Source organism: Marmota marmota, unplaced genomic scaffold (assembly GCF_001458135.2).
Source record: "Marmota marmota marmota unplaced genomic scaffold, marMar, whole genome shotgun sequence".
NCBI lineage: Eukaryota > Metazoa > Chordata > Mammalia > Rodentia > Sciuridae > Marmota > Marmota marmota.
In genome coordinates, this window is record NW_026000185.1 from 18973277 (window position 1) to 18998921 (window position 25645).

Genomic DNA, 25645 nt, shown 5'->3' on the forward strand with positions numbered 1-25645 from the left:
ATGTGTCCTCAGATAGGCAGGTCCTTTTATACTGTGTGTGTCCCCATAAAAATGATTGGTTTTAAGTTGTTATTCTAATATTGTTGTGATTGTAACATTGGAGCTGACAGTCTCCGAAAGAGATGGGTATCGAAGGCTGATGAATAGAAGCCGGGGGCTCCATCAGCCTGTGTGGCAGGGAGGCCAGGCTGGCCCCCGTCTGCAGACAGGTAGGGCTCAAAGCCCGTTATTTTTGTGTTATTATAAAGATAACGATTAATAAGTGATAGTGTCGTAAATAATCAAAACTGCCTCCCAGACTGGATAAAACCAGAAGCAGCTCATTGTGGCCTGAGAGGAAGAGAGATGGGTAGAGTGCAGAGAAAAACACAGAAAAATATAAAGATTCAGGGAGGAAGAGATGGGGGGCGGGCAGAGGAGGAGGCAGGGAGACAGAGACATGAGACAGACAGCGGCGGAAACAGGGAACCCAGAGAGGCTCAGGCCAGAGGCCAAGGCAGACCCAGAGCCGGGGACTTGTACAGATGAGGAGACAGAGCACAGGGCGAGCAGCCGTGGTGGGCCCGAGGTGGAGAGAGAGAGGGGCAGAAGAGCAGGGGAGGCCGGCACACAGCTGGGCAGGAAGACAGGCCAGTCACCAGCCATCACGCTGAACAGGAAGAGAAGACAGGAAAAGGAAAGAATCAGGCAGATGTTTAAAAGGAGGAGAAGGAGGGAGAGGAAGAGGAGGAGAAAGAAAAGAGGGGATACCCCCCATGGAGCCCCAAGGACTGCGTGGTTAAGAGCAGGGGCTCAGGCCGGGCACGGAGGCACTTGCCTATCTCAGTAGCTCGGGAGGCTGAGGCAGGAGGATCGCGAGTTCAAAGCCAGTCTCAGCAAATTCGAGGCCTTAAGCAACTCAGTGAGACCCTGTCTCTAAATAAAATCCAAAACAGAGCTGGGATGTGGCTCAGGGGTCAAGTGGCCCTGAGTTGAATCCCTGTGTTGTCTTAAGCCTCTGTGTCCGGGGGTCACTCGTTACGCAGCAACTCATAACCGATACAGATCTTGGCACCTGAAGGTTGAAAATCGCCATGACAAATATGACAAAATGAGCTTGTGCCTTGGGGACCAGCTAAGAGGCAGAGGCTGGAGGGACCCTCAGGGGCGTGTTGGAGAAAGGCCCTGAACAGCCTGTCATGGACATCGGGCCCATAGGACAGCGAAGGTCAGGGTTAAAAGGTATTGCAAGGGAGGTCCTGCCTCAACAGTGACGGAAAGCTCAGGGCACTCTCGCCTACGAGGGCAGGCACTGGAAGGAGCCGAGGGACTAGGCCATAGCGAAGCGTGGGACAGTGACTCTGGCTTCCTGTCACTGCTCACAGGGAAACACAGGAGGTCCCAAGGGGCCCCCCTCTGCATCCCCTACCCCCACGGACCTAACGGAGGTAATGGCTTTAGAACAAGGCGGGTTTGAAGTTCTGGAAGCCAGAGGTCGGGGGCTGAGACGAGCTCGCAGCCTGAGTTCTTTCTCGAGGCTCCGAGAGGAGAGACGCCCTTCCCTGCTTCTCGGAGCCTCCTGCTGGCCTCGGCTCCGGGACCTGTCTGTGTGGCCTGTGTGGCCGACCCTTCCCCTTCCCTCACCTGACTCCGACCTGCCATGACGACCGGCCACCAGGATGACCCAGGGCGTCTCCCTGTCTGCCCTCGGCTGCATCTGGTGACACACTCACAGGCCTGGAGATCAGAAGTGACATCGCGGGGACAGTTGTCCTGTCCACCGTGCGCTCTGGTAGCACTTCTCTGTTCCTGCCGAGGCTGCGAGCTCAGGGAGAGACCATGGAATGGAGGGGTTTCGATGGGCCACCCAACACACACACACACACACACACACACACAAACACACACACACACACAATCAAGTGGCCAGGGGCCAGAATACGCCTGAATCACAGAGGCATTCCTGGAGCTAGCGGTGTGGGCGTGAGGGTGGGGGTGAAGCCTCAAATGCATGGATCCAGGTTTGGGGGGTCAGGTGAGGGTCTCCCAAAGGCAAATCAAGGAGCTGCGATAGAATAGAGTGAGTGACGTCACACAGATCCCCAAAGACATTCTGCACAGTTTCCTGGGAATTGGGGCTCCACACGAACGTTCTCACTTTCCTGTCGCGAGGCCAGATCTTGAGGACAGACCCGTTAACTCCAGGGAGGCCCACGCTGTGGCCAGCATCCGGGTCCCCACTTCTCTGTACAGGAACCTCTTTCTCCCCTCCCCAACACCCACCCCGAGGTTCAATCAATCAAGGCTGAACCCCCTCCTCCCCAGCAAATCCAGTGGAGAGCATGTGACCCGGGCCCAGCCAATCAGCACATCTCCTGTCCTCCCTGACCAATGATTGGTTCAGAGACTGGTAAATGTGCAAAGCCAATAAGACTCCATTCTCACCATCTCCTTTGGAACTTCTGGGACGAAGTTCCACGCACAGGAATGCCTTATGAAAGCTGGCTGACCCTAGAGTTGCCCAAAGCCCCGGCAGAGCCTGAGGAAGGGAGCAGAGGGAAGCAGGCGTGACAGATGGAGACATATTCCGAAGACCCTGTTTGAGCTTCTGGATCCAGCTATGCCTGCAGGCCACTGTGCCTTCTGGAGCTTTGGGCCACGCAAAGCAATAAAGTCCTTTTTTTTTTAAGAAAAAATAAAAAGCAAGTTAAAGCTGAAATTTCTGTCACTTGTAATCCAAAAAGTCCTGACTAATAGACTCTCCCTCAAGTCATTTTCTTCCACTTCTAGCCCTACTCTTCACTCAGTCATTTAAGAGGAATTCGATTGAAATAAGAAGGAGGGGGAAGAGCCTGGGCAGGGGACCTCTCCCTGCAGCCTCGGAGCCTTCCCTGATGTCGGTCATCAGTGTCCTTTCCTGTTAGAGTCCAGCCTAATGGACAAGGCACAAGAGCCAGCGGCCTCTGGCGGATCTTGGAGTTCAACATGTCACCCAGGTCTGGGCAAGGCCTCCCCGAGGTGACCCTTCCCCAGGCCTCCTTCACTACCAACCGCAGCAGGAGGGAGACCGCGGTGAAGGCCCAGGGCACCGCCACATTCCTCCTGGCCCCTTTGTTGATGAATATGGGCCCAGGTCATCCTGCCGAGGCCTCCTGCGGTGGATGGACCACTCAGGTCACCGTCTGCCTGATTTCTGGACTCTGCCGTCACCTGGACGCTGCTCCTGGTACTTTCCACCAGATCTGAGCTCCTGCGTGTGCTCGTGGTGCCCTTTGTGAGGGGCCGAGCTGCACATGGTGCAGAGACAGACAGACCTGGGACCCCAGGAGGCCACTCAGCCTCTCCGGAACAGCCTCCTCATGGTGGAGTAGAGGACAGGAGGCTGCTTCAGGAGGGCAGGTAGGGATGAGTGGGAGGCTAGTGCCTGGCGGAGAGGAGGCCCTGGACACGTGTGTGTCCTAAGAGGAAGGAAAGAAGAAGGGGGGGGTAGAAAGGAGAGGGAAGGACACCAACAGCACTCTGCGCACTGGAGGCGCCACATTTACCCACCCATTCCCTCCCGTCAGATCTCCCATTTTGCACCCAAGAAAGCCCAGCCACTTCCTGTGGGTCTCCAGGCTTTGTCTTCCTGTCCAGTCCTGGCCCCAGCCTCTCATCAGCCCCACCCTGGCTCACCACCGGTCACACACCCAGGCCCACCTGACCCCCACTGCTTGGCTGCCAGGTAGAAAGTGGAACGTCCAGCCAGAAGGTTCTCAGCCGAGAGGATCCCAGAGATGTCCTGGGGAGCTGGTTCAGTCTCATCCTGAGGGCCTTCCCGGGCATCCTGGACCGTCCCCTGAGCACTGCCCACTGGGGACAGCAGGCAGCAGGAGCAGCGGCTTCTGCTCCCAGCACCTGTCGTGGGCAAGATCACAGGCTGGTGCAAAGCCCATCCAGCCCCTGGCTGAGTTTTATTTGGCCTGAAAGATGTTTGAATATTTAGACAATCACCCACATTTAAATATCAGAAAACCCGACTCAGAATCCCTTAACAATCTGAAGATCTGGATTCACAGCCTCACATAGGCAGCCCCTTTGGACTGGCAGGGATTCGCATGTGCCAAAGTGTCCCCCACACTATCCTGTTTGGGCATTTGGGTGTAAGATTTCTAATGTGATAATAATAAATTCCAGATATCTATCATCTGTACAGATTAGAAAGAACATTCCCTATTGGCAGATGACACGATTCTATAGGTAGAAAATCCCAACAAACCTAAACCCCACCCCACCCCACCTAGAACCAATGAGTGAGCTCAACTAGGACATGCGATCAACACACAAAGGTCAACCTCATTTCTATATTCTAGCAACGAGCTAGTAGAAACTAATTTAAAACATCATACCATTTTCAATTGTTCGGGAAAAGGAAACACTCAGAAATTAATCTAGAAAATACCACAGGCTTATATTCTGGAAACCACGAAACATCAATGAAAGCAATCAAAGACGAGGCATACCATGTTCATGGATTGGAAGGCTTCACCATAGGAAAGATGTCATTCCTCTCCAAAGTGACATACAGGGGTAACACGGTCCCCCAAGGAGACATTTGTAGTTATAGACAAGCTTCTTCTAAAATATACAGGGGAAGGCCAAAGAACTAGAACATTGAAAATAATATGGGGGAAAAGAATAAGACAGAAGAAGTCATGTGACTTACTTTTAAGACTTCCTGTAGAGTAAATCAGGACAGTGTGGCTCTGACAGAGAGACAGATGCACAGATCAGTTAAAGAGAGGGCCAAGTGAACTTTCCCAAAGGTGCAAAGCAGGTCAACGGAGGAAGGACAGCACTTCAGCAAATAATGCTGAAGCATTTGGACATCTGCAGGTGAACAAACAAAACCAGAAGAGAAGGGGTCTTTTGTTTGGTTGGTTTTTGGTCCTGGGGATTGAACCCAGGGGCACTTAACCACTGAGCCACATCCCCAGCCCTTTTCATTTTAAATTTACAGACAGGGTCTTGCTAAGTTGCTCAGGCCTCAATAAGTTGCTGAGGTGAGGGATTTTGTTCCATTTCATCCACAATTCTATCCTGGCTCCTTTAATAGTCACTGACTGGCACTTAATAAGTGCTCAGTAAATACTTGTTGAATGTTGAATAGCTATTTTTTAACTACCATTTTTTTGGCATTGTGTCCCATGCATGGTTCTAAATATTCGATTCAGTTGATCTAAACCCAATGGGATGGGAGTTACTATCATTCCCACCTGATAGAAGGGAACTCTAAAGCCCAGAGAGGTCATGTAACTTGCAGTGTCAATACAGGACACACAGGGTCTGACTGAATCCTCCCACTGCTCCCTTGAGTGGGTACCTGGCCCCCTCTCTACTAATGAAGAACCTCAAGTTCAGAGAGTTTGCATGGATCTCCACAGATAAGGGGGCCAGAGCCAAAGTATCATCAAGTACCATCAAGAATCTGTCCTCCTGGCCCCACACCCAGAAATCCCAGCAACTCAGGAGGCTGAGGCAGGAGGATCACAAGTTTGAGGCCAGCCTCAGCAATGTAGTGAGGCCCTAAACGATTTAGAGAGACCCTGTCTTAAAATAAAAAGGCCTGGGGCCGTGGCTCGGTGGTTAAGCACCCCTGGGTTAGATCCCCAGTACCCAAAACAAAAACCAGAAAAGGATCTGCCGACCCTGGGACCCCTGTCACTGTTTTCCAAAGCCTCGGGAGGGCACGGGTCTCAGGCTAAGGCGCAGAGCCACACGGCCCCCTCCACAGACGGCCCGGTCCTCTCCAGCATTTGCTCAGCGTCTGCTGGGCATATGTGGCTTAAATACCAGGGCTCCCAGCGGGGCGCAGTGCACCGAGCCAGCTCATTTTTTTATTAATCTGCTTTCCATATTTCCAAACAGAAAGCGCCTGTTCCAGGCGAGGCAAATCAATATTGCGCTCCGCGATCCATCTTCTCTCCCCCGCATCCCGCGCTCGCCGGTGCTTCTCGCCCGGCCTCCTCCTAATGGGCTCCTGCCCGCGGACGAATGGGATTCTCCGGGGCGGCCACGCCGCGTTAGCAGATTAGATCATTAATATCTGCATCGGTCATTTGCACGAGCTTCTCCCTCCCTCCCCGGCCTCCTCTGCACCTTGGTGTTGGAGATGCAGCTGGAGGACTCGGTGGGGATGGGGTGGCCGCTTCCCAGATGCTGTTGGCTGCAAGCTTGGAGGTCTTGATTTCTTGGCCTGCATTTCTGAAATCAGGTAGATGGCCCCGAGTCGCAGGAATGATTAAGAGAGGGGCTGAATTCCGACTTGCAGATTCCACCCACAGCATCTGCCAGAGGGTTTTCTCCTTTTCCTAGGAAGAGAGAAAGGTGAAGTTTTCCTGAAATTCATTTCAGAGGAAGTTTAAAACTGAGCACTTACTCTTTGCCAACCGAGCAGCCTCCGAGCTACAGGATTGCAAACCCAAGAGGTGGGGATGATCATGAGGCTTTCAGGGAGAACACTGATGTTCTGAGATTTCCCTAAGGTTACAGGGAACTTGAACCCTAGGACTGTGGGGAGGCAGGTATTTTGGGGGGGTACTGGAGATTGAATCCAGGGGCACTCGACCACTGAGCCCCATCCCCAGCTCTATTTTGGATTTTATTTAGAGACAGGGTCTCACTGAGTTGCTTAGTGCCTCACTTTTGCTGAGGCTGGCTTTGAACTCCCGATCCTCCTGCCTCAGCCCCCAGAGCCTCTGGGATGACAGGCATGTGCCACTGTGCCTGCGGAGACTGCGTTCTTGACCTTGCCCTCTGTTAGTTCCCAGAGAGGGAACAGTTAGAAAGATTGGAGTCAGGATTTACGGACCAAATGTTCATTTCTCCAAAAATTCATACACTGAATCCCTGAACCCCCAATGTGATGGTATTTTATTGGTTTCAAGCATCAAGATGCTAATTTTTCCTTCTTTTCTTAAAAATCACATGCATTGCCCAGAATTGCAAAATTGAGGTTGAGATCTGTGAGGTCTTTGGAAAGTGATTAGGATGAAGCCATAGGGTGGAGCCCTCGGATGGGCTCAGTGCCCTTGAAAGGAGAGGGGAGAGCCCGAGAATTCTGGCCCGTGGGGGCTTGAGCCTCCCTTGCCCATGGACAACTCCCCGCACTCATCCAAGCAGGAAGAGAGTTGAACATATTTCCTGTCAAGTTCCAAGGTTTAACTTTACCTCTGAAGGAGCAGATGATAAATATTGAAGGCTGTAAGGGCCACACCATCTCTGTCATGTTAATTCTGGCCTTGTGGCACAAAGGTGACCGTGGACTCTAGGGAAGCAGATAGACGCAGCTGTATCCCAAGAATTCTCTATTTATAAAAATAGGCAAGAGGCCCAATTTGGTCTGTGGGCCACATCCTCCTGCACTGGAGGAGGGGACTTTAGGATGGATTTGAATGATTTCTGAGCCAGTGACACTGACCTGTCTTGTACTTCTCAGCGGGTCCAAAATGTAGGAAATACCAGCTCAGGCAGGGAGAGGCCATCTGCATCAGCAGGGCCAGATAACCTGCAAAAATCTCTTCTGTGAGTGGAAGCCAGCCCGGAGTCACCCAGGGTAACCCAACAGAAAAGAGGTCTGCAATAGTAACAGTAAAGCCAAAGTCCTCACAGTGGCCTCAGAGGATTGCTGATGTTCTCGCCCCACCCCGACTCCCCTCTGATCTCCCTGCTCCACGCACTCGGTTTCAGACCCGTGTGGGCCTCCTTCCTCTTCCTGGAATATCTTGCACTTCCTGTTCCTTCTGCCAGGGCCCCGTGTCCCTGGACTAGCCTGCTGGAGGAGAGACACTCCTGGAGAAGAAACACACTGTCCCAGCCCAGGCCATCCTGGACCAGTGAGGTCCTGGCCAAGTCTACCAGCTGACCATCAGTGAGTCCAGGCAAGATCAGCCAAACCTGGTCCAGGTCAGTGGGACAACCCAACCAGACCGTAAACTCATCAGAAACCATAAATCTCAGTGCTTTTAAGTCACTTCTATTTGGAATTCTTTTCTTACACAGCAGTAGCTAACTGATACAAGAGACTGTGCTCCTGATTCACTGGGACTCTGACCCAGACATTTACTTTGAAAATTTCTCATCAGGAAAACAAGAGACTTGGCGGGGGAAATATTAGTGTTTGCTTGGCTGACAGCCCAGCAGTACTCAGTGGGTTGCCCGCTCCCTCTTTCTGAAACTCTGTCTTCCCTTGGCCTTTGCGACCCCACATATTGGTCTCGTGTTTCTCCACTTAGAGCTTCAGTTTCTTCTCTCTGTTCCTTCTGAAGAATCGTTCTCCAGTGTTGGTTACTCAAGACTTGGACCTTAGCCCTCACCTCCTCTGATTATAAATCTCTCAGAGTTATTTTATTGGTCCCCACAGTGTCACTGGTCACATTGGGACATGCTTTCCTCTGTGCCAGTCTCTGGGAGTAGGGTTCTCATATTTGGCTTAAATTAATTAATCATGGTCCACGGTCTGGGCCTGGGCAGAGACCCATCCTGCACACACGGGTCCTCCAAAAATGGTTCTTAGGTGGGTGACTAACTGTGACTGTCACACCAAAGATGACCTCCTCCTAACTTTCTCTCCCTATAACCAGCCCCTTGCCCCACACCCAGCCCTTGCCACATCCTGGGTGTCACACCAAACCTCTTCTTTTGCTGACACCCTATCCTAGGCTTATTCTGTCCCTTCCCTGGATGAAGGCAACAATCCCCCTGCCTTAACCTGTGCCTTCTCAGACCACAGTCCCCCTTCATCCCGCAGTCAGAGCCACAAGCTGGCCACACCATCCTCACGCTAAAACTCTGACTTCCATTACTCTTATGATAAACGTTAAGGTCCTGCGTTCCTCCTCACTCTCTCTGCAACGGTACCCTAGCCGCAATTAGTAGAATGGATGATGCTTCCTTCCACCACAGGCCATTTGCACATGTTCTTCCTAGATTACTCTCATTTCCACCTCTACCTTCCCAACTCCTTTTCAGTCCTCAGCTCTCAGCTCCAATCACCTCCTCAGGGAAGCCCTCCTTGATCTCCTGTGTCACGAGCCACCCATAGGCTGCGTGTGGGCCACCACTTGTGGATAGGAACATCTGGTGTCTGAGAATGACCAGTGGACATTTCCTCTGGTTAACTGCCCTGACACACTGTGAATTCCTGTCCCACTCTGCCATGTCCCACACAGCACCTGAGATGGGTGTAACCTGCCAAGATGCCAATCAACCTGCTGACTGCAAAATAACAAGAAGCAAGACTCCACCCTGGAGACCTTAACCCTGCCTTGGATGCACCCCCTTAAATAAACCACTGGAGCCATTTTTCTTCATCTAGTTCTTTATCTAGTTTTTTTTTTTTTATCATTTTTCTTTATCTAGTTTCTTTATCTAGTTCAGCTCTTGTGTGGACTGGATCTATCAGGGCTCCACTTTTGTAAATATATTTCTGACTCTTTCTCTTTTTCATTCTTCACTAGTTATTTTAGACTGTTAATTCCCAGACGGCTTACACCCTCTTTGGCAGGAAGAAGAACCCCTTAATGAGATGCTGGCTGTGACTTCCTATACTCCTGAATAGGTCAGATGCCCCCCGACACACTCTTAGAGCCTTAGGTAAATTTGCTTCATGAATACATATCATTATTAACATCTTAAAGTAATGAGTGTCATATTTTGAGAAAGAAGAATCAACTTAGGACGCTGTATTTAACTTACTTCTTCCTTTAAATAATGCTCCATGACCCCTGGAGGTGAAAGACCAGAGTAGAAAACTAAGCAGAGATCTGAACCCAGGTCAGTCCAAATCCCGAGATCGACCTTCTCCGCCGTCGCTAGACTGGGTCCCAGCGAGTCCCGGAGTTCAGGGAATAAGGAAAAACGAAGCACCCTGTGGCTCTGGGTTTTCTCGTCCACCTCTGTGTGGATCTGTGCACTCCCAGGAGGCGCAGGCCCGAATTTCCTCCCCCTCCCCATAGCCTTTGACCTCAGCTGCGACCTCCCCTAGTCTCAAAGCCAAGTCGGCTTCCGATCTGCTCTTGACTTCTCTGGTTCCTGATCCCCTGATTTCTGTCCACGGCCTCCTCCTCCCTCTTGGACTTGACTCTTGCTATAAGTTTTTCGGCCTCCAACTTCCCAGTTTGCTTTATCCATGCAGAGCACAATCCCAAATGGCCGAGCTTGACTCTGGCTGTCAATCAAATTAACATCTTTCCTTGCTCCTTAGGATGGGGATCACAGCCATCCACCTGGTCACCCAAGCCATGTGGAGCCATCTTGAATTTCTTTCCCTCTTTGGACCAGAACGTACCGTTCTCCACCCAGTCTTGTGTCTTTGACCCTGTGAATATCTCTCCTCTCCATCCTCACAGTCATGACCCTGGCCTAGGCCACCAACCTAGCTCATCCAGCTGTCATTCCTGCTGACAGCCCTTCCAGGATATCACCGCCCCGGGTAAGAGGCAGACCCCTCCCTCGACCCCCAGGACCCTCCCAGGCTCTGCTTCCCCACTGGGCCTGCCGTAGCCGGTGGCTCTCAACCTGGATGAACACAGAATTACCTGGGGAGTTGAAAAACAATACCAAGGGCTTGGCCCCTCCCCACACAGCATGATCGACGTGATCAGGAATGAAGTACAGGTATCTGCCTATTTTTAAATCCCCCAGGTGGTTCTAACATGCAGCCAGAGCCGGGAGCCCTTCTCTAGCCCAACAGAATGGCTCGGAGTTCCACATTCTCCCGGGCCCTGGACAGGTCCCTCCCTGACCCACCAGCATCTCCTTGTCTCACCAGGAAAACGTTGATTTTATCCCTTAATACATTCAGCTTTCCAGGATGAGCCAGGAACTTTCTCTGAGCTCACACAGTATCCTCTGCTTCGCAGATCAGGGCATTTATCACACTGAATAAGGGGTGACCTTGGGATGGTGCCCTTGGCAAAGAGGAGTCTCCTCAGTACAACACCAGAGCCTAGCACCGTGGCGCCCTCTCTGGACAAGTCAATGTTTGCTGAATGAATAAATGATTTTCATTCGGCTCTGGCCCTAAACATTCCTCTGTTCCTCCCCTAGTCGACGTCAGTGCACATAGTAGGTGCTCAATAAATGTTTCTTGGGTGAATTAACACATATATAAGACCCCAGAGTGGATTTCCCACCTCATCCTCAGTTTCCTAGGAGCACTCTCAGGAGCAGAGACAAATCAGGTTGAACTTCCCACAGTTTTGCTAAAATGGAATTTGCCAAAGACGTCCTGAAAAATGGCTTTAATTAGGCCCGTTAATAGGGGAGTCGTTGGTGGCAAAGATTTAAAGCTGAGGCTGGAAAAGGTATCGATAATCTTACCATTTTAAATTATATAGGAGGTTATTTCTCACCCTCGCCTTAATTATAAGAATGCATCTGGATGAAACCTCAGCTTTGGAGAGAAATAAAGCCAAAGGTAGACGCGAGATCAGATATTTCATTGAAATGAAGCATCCGAGGAGGCGCCGCAGAGACCCAGCTGGCTTCGCCCAGGTGTGCCCAGCAGGGGGGAGGCCGGCGGTTAGTGGCTGACCTCATTACACTAAGAGCGACAGATCCAGCCGCGGGGCTTTTAATTGCAAGCAATTGCAAGCGCCATCCAGGAGAGCAGAGTCGCTGTCCTCTCTGACGCTGGAAATTCTGCAGGGTCTCAGAACCCCTGGCGCTCTTGGGTTACAGTGTCCCACTGGGCGTGGGCGGCGTGGGAGGCTCAAGTTGTAATGGCTTCCACAGTCACAGCTTGGAAGGGACACGCCCTTGGTCTTCAGCTCTGGCCTATCAGAAGCACCCAGGGGCTCCTAAATTAGGGAGCAGCTCGGATTGGGGTTCTAGCTTCCTTCAGGTACAAGGAGTTTGGACTGCCCGTTGGGGGACAGTCTCTTCTCTGGGGAACCAGGAAATAAGTCTTGATGCCCAATAGGGCGTCATTCATTCCATAAACTAACTTTCTCTCTCTCTCTCTCTCTCTCTCTGCATATTTTTAAGTCCCCCAAGTGATTCTAACATGCAGCCAGAGCTGAGAGCCCTTTTATTTATTGAGCACCTACTATGTGTGTGTGTGTGTGTGTGTGTGTGTGTTTATTTGGCTATACTAGAGTTTTAACCCAGGGACACTCTACTACCAAGCCATATCCCCAGCCCCAATCCCTTTTTAAACTTTTGAGACAGGGTTTCCCTAAGTTGCTGAGGCTGACCTTGAACTTGCGGTCCTCCTGCCTCACCGCTCTGGGACTACAGATGTGTGCCACAGCTCCCGGCTTACACTTCTCTTTTGAATGTCCATACTTGACACTCTGCCGTCTATGCAGCACAGGGAGCAGGGTGAGCCAAGGGAGGACCTGCCTTCAGGGAGCACCAAACTACAAGCCAAACTGGCAACCATGTCATAATACAGCGTGATTCAAGATGAAAGTTCATCAGAAATGTCTTTGATGAATAAAATATCAAAATTTTCCACTAAAACTAATTCACCCAACAAGAGTGTCCGAGCCTGCGCTTGCAGGACCAGCTGCACCCGCCTCTCCCCCCCCGGGGCACCTGTGGGTCTGGGCTGCGGCAGGGAACTGGGCAACGCTCCCCTCACATCAGTTCCAGAACCCCTGGGAGACGGTGACAAAAGAAACAACTGGGTAAAGGTAGAGGGGTGGTGAGGAGTGTTCTGGGGATGAACAAACTGGGAGATGGGAAATTCCCGAATTGGCATCTCCAAAGCTTCTTCCCAGCCTGGACCTCGTGCCACCTGGTGTAGTGGAAAGGACCAGCTTGCAGGGTCCCCCGGAGACAGATCTCTGTCCCACTGCCACAGGCACTGCGTCTCAGAATAAGTCACTTGCTCTCCAATCTTATTCCTATAATCTGGGGAACGGAAAGGCAAACATCAAAAATAACAAGGGCTCACCCAGCCTAGTGCCCAGGTGTGGATTAATACACAAAGAATTAGATAGCGTTGGCCAGCGTCACTATGCATGGGGCCAAGTGCCAAGCTCACTGCATTCCTTCTCTGGTTAAGCCTCATGCAGTCCAGTGAGATGATATTTTGTTTTGTTTTATTTTATTTAGTTATTTGGTACCAGGGATTGAACCCAGGGGCACTCAACCACTGAGCCCCGCCCCGCCCCCCCCCCAGCCCTCTTTATTTTTTATTTTGAGACAGGGTCTGGCTGAGTTGCTTGAGGCCTCACTGAGTTGCTGAGGTTGGCCTTGAACTAGCAATCCTCCTGTCTCAGCCTCCAGAGTCGCTGGGATTACAGGCGTGCACCACCGCGCATGCCCATGTCCAGGGAGGTGGGTATCTCTACCTTGTGAAAAACTGAGCCCAGATTAGAGTTTGTCCCCAACCTCTTACAACGGTCAACAGGGAGAATGAGGCTTTGAGGTCTTTGGACACAGATTCCCAACCATGTGGCGCTACTTCTGCATGTGAACCTGAAGCGAGGTCCTCCTGCTAAGTGACCTTGAGCAAGTCTCTGGATCTTTTCTGAGCTTTGTTGTCCCCATCTGCAAAATGGGGATAACAGTGTGCCTCTGGGTTGGGAAGACCATCATGCACCCCAATTCCTGCTGCTATTCTCCTGGGCGCAGCCGACGCTGTCTCCAAGGTGCCGGGGGCGGAATCAGCGGGTGAAGTTCAAAGGCAGCGCATTTCCTATTTCCTGACAGCCTATTTCATGGATCACGGGGACGCAGGTACAGCTGCTTATTCGACAGAGAAAAGAATGAATTCATTTTCATCCCTTAATGCCCGAGGTGACCTATTCTCTGTTGATCTCTCCTTTCCCGGGCTGCGGCCCTTCCCGCGGACTTCAATTTGGCCAGAGACAGAAAATGGGCATTAACGACAGAACGTCCTACCCGGGGAGCGCTGGGAGCGCCCTCGCCTCCGAGCCGGTAATAAGTCCAAATGAAAGATATTATGTCACCTCGTTTGAATTAAACAGATGAACTACAGTCCCAGACCGTTAAAAATGAGCCAATCTGCTGGCGGGCTTCCAAGTGCTCAGCGACGATTGCCCCAAAAGTTGCCAGGCTCCGGCGGGGTTTTATATTCTCATTTTCTGCCAATAATTCCTCCTCTGCAAAGGTGCAGGAATAATCTGATGCTCAGGACGCTCCCAGTGCGACTCGCAGGCCAGCCCTGTGCTGGGTCCCCTCCGTGGGGACCACAGATGGGCATCATGGGGAGACTAGGGAGGTGCAGGGGGCGCCCCACCTGCACCCCACAGGCCCGCCGGGGAGGCGCACTTGGCTACATTACCTTCCTTTAGGGAGGAGTAAAGGGGGCTCCGGAATTCCGGGAAGCTGGGGAGTCCAGGTCAAAGGACACAGGGGACCTTGGAGTCCCACCCAGGCCCAGTCACTGTCTCCCAAAGCGCTGTCTCTGAGCACCCCGTTGCTGCCTGCTCTCAGCCACCTTTCCATAACAAGTGGCTTCTCCCTCACCTTAAGTGCTGCCACTCTCTGGCTGTGGCCCAACCTGGTCTCTGCCTCCAGCAAATTCAGGGAGCCCCCCGCCCCCCAGACTGGCCAGGGTTCAATGTGGGGCTGAAGCACAGCTCTGCAGTGTGGAGCGCCCCCTTACTGAGCCTCGGTTTCCTCATCTGTGACTTGGGACTTAAGAAGCAAAGGCTTCTCTCCTGCAAATGCCCCTCACCAACACCAGAACCCATCCAGACCCAGCAGTCAGCGTCAGGGTGAGATGGGACTCTCGTGACCCATCCCCCAGTGACCAGATGTGATTGGCTCTGTGTTTACGGTAACAATGATCGAGCCTACTGAGCTTCCCCAAGGAAACCTCATTGCTCTGTGTGCCTGTGCGACTGCTTTTAGTGAGACTTCATGGAACTCTTCTAGGCACTCGGGACTCAGCCGTGACAAGACAACCCTCCCTAGTGTCCGGGACACCAACAGCCAACCTGTACCGGCCTCATTTGACAGAGGAGGACGCTGGGTCTGAGAGGGTTTAAGGAACTTGGCCAGAGGGCACCGCTGACCACGGGCAGAGCCTGGATTTGACCCCCGAGTCCATACTGTGGAAACGGACACAGAGCCTGCTGGGATCAGGGACGCCTGACCTCCCTCTGCCCCGGGATCCACCACCAAGAACTCTGGAGCCCCGAGAATAGATTGCCCTTGGCCCTGGGTGGAGCCAGTGGTTCCCTAACTTGGGCAGCCTCCGAACGTCTAGGGTGGGCCTGCGGCGTTAGGTGGTGGCTGACCGGTGACTTCAGCCTGGTTTGCTCAGAACATCTGGTTTTAAAAGCTAAAGTCTCATGTCCTGGAAGCCCCCCACCCCACCCCCACCGCAGGCATCTGCTGAACTGAAAAGTTAACACCCTTCTAAGTCAGTGCCCTCCACTGGCCTGAGAGTGGCCTCCCTCTGGGCCCGTCCCTGAGAACCACCTGCTCAGCACTTGTACCCCTGCCACCCTGCGTTCACCTCTAGGAGTTTTAGGGTCTCTGGGCTCTCGGCTGAAAGCTCCCAGGACAATGACGCCGTGTTCCTTGAGAAGGCCTGGTGTCCTGGGGTCACAAACTGTGGTCTAAATCATGGCCTCCGACCTGACCAGGGCCCATGTGACATCATCTCTCTAGGCCTTCATTTCTTCAGCCAGGTTCTGAGGGCCCAGGGGAAGCTCAGAGCAGGGTCCTGACACCGGGCGTTTATTGAGCACTTACTATCCTCCAAACCTGACCTCACATAACCCTCACTACCACCTGGAAGGACAGTCCCCCACATTTACAGAGGAGGCCAGGCTACCTGACTCCCCGACACATGACTCATGCTCTCCTGACCCCGGGTCAGCCTGGGTGCTGGCATGCTGATGGGTGGCTTCCTGCCCGAGCCTGTGTCAGCTTCCTCTGGCAACCTCAGTGTCGCTGGAGAAACCAGAAGTACAACAGACAGGACGGGAGCCGAGGCTGAGCTCTGGTGCCGTGCTCTCCTTAAGGCCCCTTCCTGGCATCTCTCTTCCCTGTTTGCTGCCCATCTCTTCACCTGGGTGTCTTGGGGTCACCTCCCAATAAACCACTGGTACCCAAGTCCATGCCCCACGCCTGCTTTTGAGGAAACCCAAACTGAGACAGAAAGGTTAGGAAACTTTCCAGGGATCACACAGTAAATCCGTAGCAGAGCCTGGATTTGACCTGTGGCTTCATGTGCCAGGTGCCCCATGACCCTGCTCCTCCTTGGGACTCTCTGTGCCTCTCTGCCCTCCGTGGGAATCTTTCTCCTCCTTCCTCCCTTCCCATCCCGTCCTTCTCACAAGACATTTGCAATCAAGAACCTGAGAGGGTTATTTGGCACCAATGTAAGACGGGTCCTGATGAGAAGAAGTGGGTGTTTCTGAGTGTTTCTGGGTGGCACTCGACCCTCAGAGGGGCCTGCCTCCCTTTCAGCCTCCCCAGCCTCCTCTCAACTCCTGCTCCCTTCACCCCAGCCCCAGCCAAGTGGGTTAACTCAGCTAAAGCTGAACATTCTGGAATGACCATGTTTATGACCAAATAGTGTAGGCAGCAGACACCCCTGTGACTCATCGCGTCCCCACACTGAACCTCCTGGAGATGCTCAGCTGGACGATGAGGCCCAAGGGCTGGGGAGAAGTTTCTTCCATGTGTGCAAATAAAACAAGTTCAAGTTTCAGAGTTTGTTTGGGGGGAGCTCCTCAGGAAGCCTCAGGGGGGTGTCATGCGGAGGAGACACAGAAATCTTTGCTTATGGCAGGGGGAAAAAGTGGGGAAATGACCCAAATGTGCACCAACAGAGCAAGTAAATGATGGGATTCATCCACAGACTCTAGTAACGACAATGAACTTGAGCTACGTGTGAGCCCAGATGAATCATATAAGCAATTTGTAAGAGGATATGTGAAGAACACCATTTATATCGAGATTAATCGCACACCAACAACCCCACGCCGGCTCACAGTGCTCCTTCACAGTTCAGGTGTGAAGAGGGATATGGCGGTACTGGGTTTCACATTCCGGATTGCCAAGGGGAGATGCCATGTGGGAACTAAGTGGTTTGGGGATGTGTGTTAGATTTCTGTCACTGTGACAAAATACCTGAGGTAAACAACTTAAAAAGAGGAAAGGTTTATTTGGTTCACAGTTTCAGTGGTTTCAGGTCATGGTCCCTTGGCCCGTGGCTTTGGGCCTGTGGCAGCACAGTGCCTCATGGCGGGCAGACATGGTGGAGGAGGCCTGTCTACCTCATGGCATCTAGAAAGCAGGAGGAGGAAAGAGAGGAAGTGACTGGGGTCCCAATGTCCCCTTTAAAGCCATTCTCCAGGGACCTTGTTCCACTAGGTCCTACCTCACCTAGGTTCTGCCACCTCCAGACAGCCCCAGGGACTGGGGACCACGTCTTTCAATATCTGGGTCTCTGGGGAACATTCTAGAGTCAAACCCCAGCAGGGCACAAGTGATGTCTTATTTCTTGGGCACATGGATGTTTATTTGTTTATTTATTTTTAATGCCTTTAAGGGGAAAACAGGAGCAAGGATTCCATCAGGCGCCTGGAGACGAGGGGTCACCTTCACACAGAGCACTCTCCAGGCTCTGGCTGAGTGGGTCCTCCCTGGAGACGGCATCGACCCTGTTCCCAGCGACCCTGGTCCCTGGGTCTTGCGTCGGTGCCCTGTGGACCTGAGGAGAGGGGCAGCCATGGCTCTGGGTCCACCGAGCACTTCGCTGCCCCCGATACTCTGTGTCTTGAAGCCCAGTCGAGTCACCGGGGAGCAAGGACCACGGCGGGAGCAGCTGGGTTACCAGCCCGGTGCTGGGAGGGCCCCGGGGCCGGGGTCAGACAACCGGGTCTCAGCGCCGGCCATGTGCGGGTCTGGGGCATGAGGGTGGCTGTCCTCAGGAGGACACCTGTCACCCTGCAAGTGAGGACACAGCCGGTGCTCAGGGACTCGCTGCAGGGAGCCAGCAAAGCACTGGGCCAGGCTGGGCCCTGGGGACGGACCCCAGAGGAGACCAGGGAGGGGAGCTGAGGGGAGACGGTGGGCGGGTGGGGAACCTCGGGGAGGGCTGTCCCAGGGCCCTACTGGGGACAGGCGTGTCTGTGGTTGTCCTGTGCATGTGTCTGCGCACTCTGCACAGCTCCCTCTCGGGTCAGCGGGGGACGGATCCTGTGGGAGCAGACCCGCCCTGACTCAGCCCAGGCCCCACAGCGTCCCCGGGAGAGGGACAGTCTCCATGTTATTACTCACTTCCCAGACGGAGGGCTAAGGTTCAGAGAGCTAAGGGGACCACACGATGTCACTGCAACGGCTGGCACAAGACTCAGACCCCAGCTGGCCCGAGTGAGACCACCCTCCAGGCCCAAGCCACCCCCATCACGCCCCGAGATGACGGCGCCAGCCAACTGGCTCTGTGCTCCACCCTGGCCCCCACGGTCCACTCAGCAGCGGATCCGACTCCTCTGCTGAAGACTCTCAGCGATCCCTCCATCACTTGGGGTGAAGGCCACAGCCCCTGCGGAGCCCCCGGGACCTGTCCTCTCTGTGGCCCCCTGTGACCTCCTCCTCGGTCTGCATGTGCTCCTTCTGACTGAGGACACACACACACACACACGTGTGCCCCAGGGCTACCCTCCCCGGGTCCGCTGTCCTCCTGACATTGCCCTGACACACAGGAGTCTGTCCTCCTCTCTGTGTCCCTCGCCTCCATGAACCAGGCCTCCGAGGGCCGGGGCTACCTCGAGGCCAACACGGAGCAGGGACTCAGCGACCGGCGGAAGAGAGAAGGAACCGTCCAGGAAAAACTTGCTGAATGAATGACTCATGGAGTGACTAGGTGCGTCACATTCAGGGACCTGCGGGCCACCCCAGCAAGGGCTTCGGCTAAGCTGGGGTGGACACCCGGCTGGGGCCTGCAGCTGAGGGCCAGTTTCTGGGACGGTGGGGTTTCTGCGGATGTTCTTCTCCATCCTCATGATAGGAGGAAGGGTAGACTCTTCCCCATCCGGGGATCTGATGCCGAGACACTTAGGGTACAGGGTGAGGAGACCCCGGCCCGGAGCCCACGGCAGGGGCCCTCAGAGGCTGCAGGCAGACCGCGCACGGGCAGCGTCGGGGCTCACAGAGCATCCACTCCGTTGTGGCCACGGATGACTCACCCCAACTTCAGTGGCTGAGCCGGGAAGCCCACGGGTGGGGGGCAGGGCTTCCACTCCCCACGGCCATACAGGGATCCAGGGTCCCTTCACTCAGGGCGCGGCGGGCCTCATGCCAGCTCCCAACAGAGAGGGAAGGAAGGAAGGATCATGCACAGGAGATGTCAATGGCCTGTCCCTGTGGAGAGGTGACGCCCCTGCTGCCCACATTCTGTTAGCTCCACCTGCAGGCCAGGGGTTGGAGACATCAATGAGAAGACGCATGACTGCCCAGCACGACCTGCCACACCTCCACGGTCACTTCCCGTAACCAGGTCTCCCGTCGACCCTTGGCTAGGACTCGGGCCGTGTCTTTCTGGCTGCTGGCCCTGTGGGCGCCAGTCACCTGCTCAAAGAAGTTGACCTGTGTGACAGAGGGACCTCGGGGCAAGAGAAGCAGCGTGCATTTGAGCCGAAGCGGCTCTCCTGGGGCGGGCAGCCAGCGGGACTGGACACAGGGCCAGGCGCAGAGGCCCACACCTGTCACCCCAGCAGCTCAGGAGGCTGAGGCAGGAGGATCGTGAGTTCAAAGCCGGCCTCAGCAGCTTAGTGAGGCCCTGAGGCACTGAGGGAGACCCTGTCTCTAAATCAAGAGGGCTGGGGGCGTGGCTCAGCGGTGAGTGCCCCTGGTCCACCCCGGGAGTACACTACGACTGGAGACTGGCAGGTCAGCCTGGGCGTGGTCCCCACATGAGATGCCCGGGTTCACCTGCCACCCACTTCTCCCGTGGTACTGTGGCTCTGGCTGGGTGGGCTCAGAGGTGCTGCTCTGTTTGAGACCTGGGGACCGTGGCTCCAGGGGATGTCATGGAACAGGACCCACAGGGGACGCTGCCCGAGACCCCCAGAACAGCCCGAGGATGGAAGGGGGTGCCCCTCCCAGCCGCTCTCCAGGAGGCCCCTCTGTCCCCAGCTGTACAGCGACCCTCTGGCCACTGCGTATCTCGGCCATTAATTCTGGACAAGCCCCGGGTATTCCTTTCAGGCCCATGACAGTGTTCCTGGGGCAGGTAGACTGGGGAAGGGGACGGAACATGTCCCAGTTTGTCCCCGTCAATCCCCAGCACCAGGGCTTCTGCCCTACTCCGTACTTGTGCGGTGACAAAGCAAGTCCAAAGCCCCAACCCTCTGCCACGTGCCCAACCCCTGCCTCTCTAGTGCCTGTTCCCTGGAGGGCTCATCCTGGTCCCTGTTCCCACAGCTGTGGCCCTTGCCACATCCCTTACTCCGAGCATCTCTCCCAAGCCACCGTGTCTCACCTCCTTGCCTGTCCCCAGTGAGGAACACGGGGTTCTTGTGTCATGGGGCTGAGCGACACTCTCCAAGGAGTGCTTCCGTCTCCCGACCCTGCGTCCCACTCAGGCCAGGGTGCCCGAGACCTGTGGCTCGGGACAAGCTCAGGTCACCCACACACAGGGGCGGGAGTAGCAGAGGATCTGCTCGCTCCTTGATCCCTGGGGAAACAGGAACACCCGTGAGAACCGTGAGAACGGACGAGGCTGCGACTCCTTCCCTCCAGGAAAGGAAACGTCACGTGGCTCTCCGTCATCTGTTTGGCACACAGATTCAACCCGTGAGCTCCCTACGGGTCAGTGAGTAGCTGCAGTCAGTCCACGGTTCCTTTATTCCGTCAGCTGCTCCTTAATCCTCTGTTATCTCCTGATGACTGGTGGGCTGGGCAGGGATTGCTGCTCCCTCAGGGCTGCCCACCACGGGCTCCCATGGCCACAGGGACGGAGCCTCTCCTCTGGCCCAAACTCCTAACCTTGGCTGCACATCAGAATGACCTGGAGAGCTTTTTAAAATTATGCTTCTAAAGCCTCATCCCAGAGCAATTAACTCAGATCCTCTGAGGCTGGGGCTGGGGCTGGGGCCCAGGCGGCCGTGGGTAGCTCTGAAGGGCAGGCAAAGGCGAGAGCCACTGTCCTAGGGAATCCCAGCATGGCTTCTAGGTTCCCCCAGATGGCTGGGAACAGTTCGTCTGTGCGTTCACTCAACCCGTGTTTAATGAGCATCTACTACGTGCCCAGCAGTGTGCTAGATGGGGGCCGAGCAGAGGATGCAGAATCAAAATCTCTGCTGTCACCACATTTGCGTCCTGGTGTGGGGAACTGGCCATCAAGACCAACACCCAGTTCACCAGTGTGCCAGATGGGAGGGCGCATGGCGTGGGGGAGGCGGGGGTCTGGTGAGGGACTGAGGCTAAGCTGAACTGGAGTCCTCTCCATCCTCAGAGTCACCTTGGCCGGGAGGCAGAGGCTGCCAAACAAGGCCAAGGGCCCCTCACTGTCCCTGGGGAGGTTGGTTCTCACCCACTCTGCCCAGGAGCCCCCTTCTGCCCAGCCCCCTCCCTCCAGGCCAGGCCGCTGAGGTCACCAGCTGGTGTCGGGCAGCATTGTCCCGCATCACAGGGCCCATCCCCGTGGGAACCAAGCCAGCCAATCAGAACCCTCCCTTTTAAAAGGTCAGCGCTATAAACTGAGGCTCTCCCCATGACCGGCCACAGACAACTCAGAGGCCTCCCAAGGTCCCCTCCTCCTGGACAAACCCATCCCCTTGCCCCCCGCTTCCCCCAAGAAAGAAGGAGGGGGGTCCCCTGCCTGGAATGCTTGTGAACCAGAGCCCAGTGTCCAGTCGCACAGCCTAGAGCTCCGCGCCCTGCCGGCCAGCCATGCAGAAGAGGCCCCGGAGCCCCTGAGCGTGACCGGCAGCACCCTGGGGAAGCCCCCGAGCAGCAAGGCCCTGGTGCAGAGCATGCCCCGGCCCCAGCAGCACGAGTGCAGTAACGCCAGCCTGCTGAGCAGCGGGTACACCGGGGACACCGAGGACAGCGACGTGAGATTGGCAGCTGGCAACCGGGTGGCCCTGTTGAGCAAAAGGCCCCACTCCCAGGCGGGCACCACACACGCGCCCAGCCCAGTGAACAGCCGGCTGAGCGGCCACGGCCACGGCACCAGGCAGGCTGGAGGGGAAAAGTGAGGGCAGCCTGCGGGGCACCAGCCTCAGCAGCCTGGGCAGCATCGGCTTCCTGAGCCCGGGCAGCAGCTTCCTGACCTACCAGGTGAGCAGCGGGCTGCTGGACCCCCAGGGCAGCCAGCCCTCCAGCCAGACCAGCAGCAGCCAGAACCTGCCCGGGAGCGGCAGCGGGCAGAACACCCCCAGCAGCAGCACCCACCTGCAGGAGGACAAGACGGGGGACAAGTCGGAAAGCAACAGCCAGGTGGCCCCGGCGGAGCAGCCTGCCCGGGTGAACGTGCCCATGTGAGGCCGGTCCCCAGCCCCAGGTCCCCTCAGATCTCCACCCACGGGGCCCAGCACTCCCAGACTTCACCCAGGGAGGTGACACCTGACCAGTCGTCCCCCTAGGTAGCAGCAGCCATCAGCAGGCAGGTCCTGTGACGCAGGGCAGGGCGGCTGAGCTCCATCTTTACTGAGAGTTGGGCATCAGGGACGACAGCTACCCTGAGGACTATTGTTGGTAAGAAGAGCTGTGGCCGGGTCCACGGGTGCAGGGACGGCGGGGTCAAGAGCACCCGTGGGAATCAGATCCAGTACAGTGAGCCTCAGCCAGGGGCACCCCGACCCGGTGCCATTGAGCAGAGGCTCCACACCCAGGTGGGCAGCAGATGCCCTCCCCGCCCGCTGAAGAGCCAATCCTTCCACAGTGAGCACCAAGGCCTGGGGACCGCCTCCCCGTTCACCACTAGTCTAGTGACAGTGGCAGCAATGCTAAGGCCATCTGAGGTTAGAACCTTCCATAAGGAAACCACCCTAAAGGGTGAGCGCCATCTGCAACCAGCACCAGCCGTGGTGAGCTCAGAGGGAAAGGCGGTGACCACGCGGGACTGTCCCCGGCAGAGCACCTGGTCGTCTGCAATCTCAGTCCCTACCAGACCTGTCACTCACGCTGTCTGAGGCAGGCACTGCTCACAGGAGCACCCAGCAGGGCCATGGTGCACAGGGACACCTCGGGGACTCTCAGCGCCCCCTGGCACTCAGCTTACAGTGACATCACAGGGGAAGGACCTCGAGGAGCAGCCACGAGCACCACCCGCCCAGAGAGAGCGGGATCTAGAAAGGACCCTGGAGAGGCCGTGTCAAGGGAACCCCATCCTGGAAGAGCGCCATTCGCGGGAGCTCTGGCTCCTTTCCAAGCGCTGTGTCTGGGTGATGTCAGCCCAGAAACCGCCCAGGAACCAGGACTCCTCATGCCCCACCGCGTCTCCACGCGCTTCTCCGAGGCAGAGACGAGGGGCCGTCCTGTGTTCCCAGGTGACACAGGACCATGGACCATGGACCTACGGCAGGACCATGCCATGATCATCACTTAATGGTGACAGAGGCCAGCCCAGCCAGGGACGGCTGAGGCAGAAAGCTCTGGGCCTCTGCCCTCCCCTCCTCGGGACCAAGGGCCCCTCCCTGGGCTGACCTCACCGGAGACGGTCCTGAAGACACCCACTGGGTACCAGAAAGAAAGCTGAGGGGACACCAAGACAATAAACGGTGTCTGGAGAGGTCACAGGTGCGTGGGTCTCTGTGTGTGCGCCCAGGGTTGCAGTGGGCTCGGGTCACGGTCACCGTAGAACCACAGAGAGGGCGCGGCTAGCCCCACTTCAGACCCCAGCCACACCGGGCCCTGCTCTGGAGGCCACAGGCTCCTCAGTGCCTTCCCCTGACTCCTCCCATGTCCCCTCATTGCAACCCAGTTGTCCCAGCAGAATCCACACAGCACACTCGAATCCTCCTCCTCCCGCAGCCCTGGGTCCCAGCTGTCTCTCCGTGCCTCTCCTGCCACCACTGAGCCCATGCCTTCATCTGCCCCTGGACCAGTAGGCCCCACCCCTGGGTGCACAGTAGAGCCCCTGGGGGAGCATTTAAAATGACAGCTGCCCAGGCTGCCCCCAACAGCTTGCCCTGGGCATCACAGTTTTAAAAGTTCCCTAGGAAGCATTAGTCAGCCTTGTGTTACTGTGACAAAATGCCCAAGATGATTAGCTTTTAAAGAGGAAAGGTTTCTTGGATCACAGTTTCAGAGTTTAGTCCATGGTCACTTGGTCCTGTGGCTTTGGGCCAATGGTGGCAGAGTCCATCATGGTGGGAGCACATGGCGAAGGAGGACCTTTCACCTCTTGGAGGCTGGAGAGACAGGAAAGGGTGTGGTCTCATTATCCCCCTCAGGCCACGCCCCCATTACATCACTTCCTCCCACTAGGCCCCGCCTCCTAGGGGGTCCTATAACAGCACAGGCTGGTGACCAAGGTCCAACACGGGGCCTTTCGGGGGACATTTGGTACCCAAGCTGTAGCACCAGGTGATGACAGTGTTCAGCCAGGACTGGGAAGTGCCACTGTCCTTGGCCCCTTCCCTCCTATCATCCATTTTCAACCCCTGGGGTCAAAACCCCAACCCAGCTCAGGGCAGGAAGGAGGGAGTGGGAGAGGGCTGGGGCGACCCGGAGTGTGTGTCCCTAGGGAGAAGCCAGGGATCTGGATTCTCTGCAAAACCTATTTTTTAAGTATCAGCCCCAAGTTCCGATTCTTTAAAAAGGATGGGGGCAGGGCAGATGAGAACATTTCAGAGGCAGGGTCAGGCCATGCGTCCAGTGGCTTCTGCCTGGAAACAGAACACACAATCTTTCTGAAACAAAAATCTGCTGATATTCCTCAGTGCTTAAGACACCCAGCACTTTCCCACGGTGCAAGGCAGTGGACGTGGCCTTCAAGACTACCTCAGCCCCGGCCACTTCCTCCAACCTGATCCAAGCCTCAGGGCCGTTGCACACCCTGTTGTCTCTGCCTTAAGTACTTTACGTGCAGTGAAATTCACCTTCTGACTGTGACCAACACATACTTACCATCATGAACCCACCGCCCCAATCAGGAAGCCAATGGTTCCACCCCTCGCAGAACTCCCTCCAGCTCCTTTATCAATTTCTCCTCCCACGCCTGTAGCCGCCAACCAGTTTTCTGTCCCTGGAGTTCTCAGGAACGCCCTGTGCGCGGCATCCCGGGCCTCTCGTGCGGCAGTGGCCGCTGGAGTCCGGCTTCTCACACTGAGCCTCGCACACGTGTGTTCGGATGTTGGTGGCTGGGTGGTGTCGTGGACCTCGGTTCTCCCGCTGAGAGGCACCAGGGTGGATTCCAGTTTGGGGGGATTCCCTGTAAATATCCACGCACAGGTTTCCTGGGAATATGAATTCTTCAATTCATCTGCCTCGAAACCTAGAGGTGGGATTTTTTAGGAAAGGGGAAGGAGTACCAGGGATTGAACTCAGGGGCTCTAGACCACAGAACCCCATCCCCAGATCTATTTTGGATTTTATTTAGAGAAAGGTTCTCACTGAGTTGCTTAGGGCCTCATTGTTGCTGAGGCTGGCTTTGATCCTCCTGCCTCAGCCTCTGAGCTGCTGGGACAACAGACAGGCACCACCATGCGTGGCTAGAGGTGTCGTAAATGAGTGTAAGAAA

At 55.3% G+C, this 25645-nt stretch overlaps 1 long non-coding RNA gene across 1 annotated transcript; it reads right to left on the reverse strand.

The window, feature by feature from the left end:
* Positions 1 to 17044: 17044 nt before the first annotated feature.
* On the reverse strand, positions 17045 to 20001 carry LOC125612348. The gene is made up of 3 exons (XR_007342691.1): positions 19888 to 20001; positions 19143 to 19363; positions 17045 to 17665 (listed from the first exon to the last, which is right to left on the reverse strand). It is a non-coding gene; the product is annotated as an uncharacterized LOC125612348 (long non-coding RNA).
* Between the last annotated feature and the right edge of the window lie 5644 nt (positions 20002 to 25645).